Source organism: Arachis duranensis, chromosome 3, assembly GCF_000817695.3.
Source record: "Arachis duranensis cultivar V14167 chromosome 3, aradu.V14167.gnm2.J7QH, whole genome shotgun sequence".
NCBI classification, from domain to species: domain Eukaryota; kingdom Viridiplantae; phylum Streptophyta; class Magnoliopsida; order Fabales; family Fabaceae; genus Arachis; species Arachis duranensis.
Window position 1 is genome coordinate 81,485,254 of NC_029774.3, and position 3,942 is coordinate 81,489,195.

A 3,942-nucleotide genomic window follows, 5' to 3' on the forward strand; every position below is an offset into this window, starting at 1 on the left:
ATATTTTACATGCATACCAAGTGTTTTTCACAAAACCCTTGCAATCTTTTATTGATTAAATTTAATTGTCAATACAAACTTGATTTTTAGTTTGTTACATTTGATAATCAAATTGAGCTATTAATGCTTGATCTATGCTACTCATGCCTTTGCTGGCATGCTGATAAACATCTTGCATCTAATTGCCTTAATATATCATGCTATATTTCCATTGATGTCCGAATTACATTGATTCACGACTATGTGTTTACGACATTCTTCTTTACCTTGGCATTGATTATCATTTGTCTTTTTCTCCTCCCGGTTCTAGCCACCTGATTTCATGTCCCTTTCTTTTCTCCCTTTTCAAGATGGCCACCAGGAAGGGTAGAGAGAAAGCCTTTAACAAGCCACCAGGAAGGGTAGAGAGAAAGCCTTTAACAAGCCACCAGGAAGGGTAGAGAGAAAGCCTTTAACAAGCCACCAGGAAGGGTAGAGAGAAAGCCTTTAACAAGCCACCAGCTACGGAATCATCCTCAACATCAGTCAAGCCATCAACAAAGCGGGTCAAGAAGATCATCAAGGTCGATGAAACTGAGAAAGCCTTTCCCGTAAGGGACACTGCGTGGTTCACTAACCGCTACTGTGAGAGGATGTTCCCCATCCTAGCTGAGCGGAACCACAACAATGAGCACTTACTCATCCTCCCTACCCACATTGTTGATCTTGTAGAGCCCCGCATTGAGCGTAGACAATGGAGATTCTTACGAAGGCAGCCACGGCAGGTCAACCTCTCATGGGTAGTTGAATTATACTCCAATTTTTTCATGCCAGCCCTGCAGTCTATCTATGTCCGTTAGAAGCAACTCTCTATCTCTAAAGGGGCCATTCAGTGAGCTTTAGATCTCCCCTCTGCTCCAGAAGGATTGGACGCTTACTAAGAAGCCTCTATCAAGCGCCAAATATATCAATTTAATTGGGACGATGTCCTCAGAGTTATCGCACAACCTGGCAGCAGATGGATCTATGGATACCATCGATCCCGATCTAAGGGCATGTTGGCTTTAGCACTTACCTTGGAGGCTCGAGTGTGGGCACAAATCATGTCCCACTATGTCTTTCCAAGCACTCATGAGTCCTCCTTCACTACGGACATGGCTGTTCTCATCTGGTGTATCCTGACAGACTAGCCTCTCAACTTACCGAGACACCACTGACAAGCCAGGAGACATGTACAGATTGCGAGCAACCTACCCTTTCCCGCCTTGGTTTCAGATCTAGTCTCAGCAGCCGGAGTCTCCTACACAGTTGGGGACACCAAGGCCATGATTCCGCAGGATGATCAGTATGTCCCCAACGAAAAGTACATCAGACCCCAACAGCCACTACCAGCCGGACTACAGACCCGGCTGGAGATATTCCTTCTCCTTCCACATCACAAGCACCTTCAGCAAATTAGCTGCTCCTTCAGATACTTTAGAGGTTAGATCGGCTAGACCGGCAGGCGAAGCAAATGGAGCACCGAAACAAGCGCCGATTTACATTTGATGTCAAGGCACCTAGGCTAGTTTCACTGACCTTTTCTTCACTGTTTTAGGGTAGTTTCATGCATTTTCCGAGTGAATAAGGCAAGTTTTGGGTGAAAATACACTTACACCTTCATTCAAGCAACTATTGTGAATTTTGCATGATTTCATGAGATTTTTGCCAGAATTGCATGAGAATTTGATGATGCATAATCTCATGACTTTAGCTAGAGCTTTGATGCACCTTAATTGCTTGATTTCAGGACAAATGAAGCATGGAAGAACCACGTTAACATTCACGTTAACTTAGTTAACGTGACTATTAACGTGGGATGGCAAAGAGCTTACAACGTTAATGAGAAAAGTGATCACCAATAACGCTTGCGAAGCCATTCATAGCTTACGTTAAGAGCCACGTTAACTAAGTTAACTAAGTTAACGTGGTACTTAACGTAGAAGAAAAAGAAGACTCCACGTTAGAGAAACGTGAGCTCCAATAACGTTTCTCATCAACGTTAGTGGTAAAAGTGAACACCACTAACGTTGGGAAACTAGGCAATGCCCCACGTTAAGAGTCACGTTAACTTAGTTAACGTGAACTCTAACGTGGAACAGTTGGGGACACCAAGGCCATGATTCCGCAGGATGATCAGTATGTCCCCAACGAAAAGTACATCAGACCCCAACAGCCACTACCAGCCGGACTACAGACCCGGCTGGAGATATTCCTTCTCCTTCCACATCACAAGCACCTTCAGCAAATTAGCTGCTCCTTCAGATACTTTAGAGGTTAGATCGGCTAGACCGGCAGGCGAAGCAAATGGAGCACCGAAACAAGCGCCGATTTACATTTGATGTCAAGGCACCTAGGCTAGTTTCACTGACCTTTTCTTCACTGTTTTAGGGTAGTTTCATGCATTTTCCGAGTGAATAAGGCAAGTTTTGGGTGAAAATACACTTACACCTTCATTCAAGCAACTATTGTGAATTTTGCATGATTTCATGAGATTTTTGCCAGAATTGCATGAGAATTTGATGATGCATAATCTCATGACTTTAGCTAGAGCTTTGATGCACCTTAATTGCTTGATTTCAGGACAAATGAAGCATGGAAGAACCACGTTAACATTCACGTTAACTTAGTTAACGTGACTATTAACGTGGGATGGCAAAGAGCTTACAACGTTAATGAGAAAAGTGATCACCAATAACGCTTGCGAAGCCATTCATAGCTTACGTTAAGAGCCACGTTAACTAAGTTAACTAAGTTAACGTGGTACTTAACGTAGAAGAAAAAGAAGACTCCACGTTAGAGAAACGTGAGCTCCAATAACGTTTCTCATCAACGTTAGTGGTAAAAGTGAACACCACTAACGTTGGAAAACTAGGCAATGCCCCACGTTAAGAGTCACGTTAACTTAGTTAACGTGAACTCTAACGTGGAAGAGGATCAACAACGCCAACGTTAGTGACACTCACTTTTGTCACTAACGTTGGATCATTAGCATTGCCTACGTTAACTCTCACGTTAAGATTGTTAACGTGAGAGTTTACGTGGAGTTGAATTCAAAGAACCAACGTTAGTGACACTCACTTTTGTCAATAACGTTGGGAGATGGCTTCATTACTACGTTAAGAGCCACGTTAACTTAGTTAACGTGGGTTCTAACGTAGGGACTTAAGGCAATTGGAGCGTTAGTGACAAAGGTGAGTGTCACTAACGCTCTCGAAGGTGATAGAGACCCACGTTAAGAGCTACGTTAGCGAAGCTAACGTGAAATCTAACGTAAGGGCAAGAGGCAAGCAACATTAATGGGAAAAGTGAGTCCCATTAACGTTTGCGAAAAGGGGCACAAGCCAACGTTAATGGGAAAAGTGAGTCACATTAACGTTGACCAAGGATTGAGTAAGAGACGTTAGAAGTCACGTTAAGATTTCTAACGTCGGAATTAACGTGGGTATATAAGGGTGGAACGTTAGTGGAAAAAGTGAATGCCACTAACGTTCTCGCACTCAAAATATTACCCAACATTAATCTCACTAAATGCCCAAGCCTAATTCATATTTCTCTGCAAGCTGGGCCCACTAAAGATGAGAATTGCTTCAACTCAAGATCCAGAGCCCACATCCAAGACTTGAAGAACTCACTATAAGATCATGAGGAGTAGTATAAATAGGAGTAGTTTTGAACTAGAGAGAAGTTTAGCACTTTTGGGAACTACTCTCTGCATATTTACTTTTCTGTACTTCTAGCATGGATTCTTCTTTTCTGCCATTTTTCATTTCTAGAGCTATAAACAACTAAACCCCTTTCATTGGGTTAGGGAGCTCTGTTGTAATTTGATGGATCAATTATAGTTTTCATTCTTCTTCTTCTTTATTTTCTCTTGATCTTACTAGAAAGCTTTCGATCTTAATTCAATTGGTTAGTTGTCTT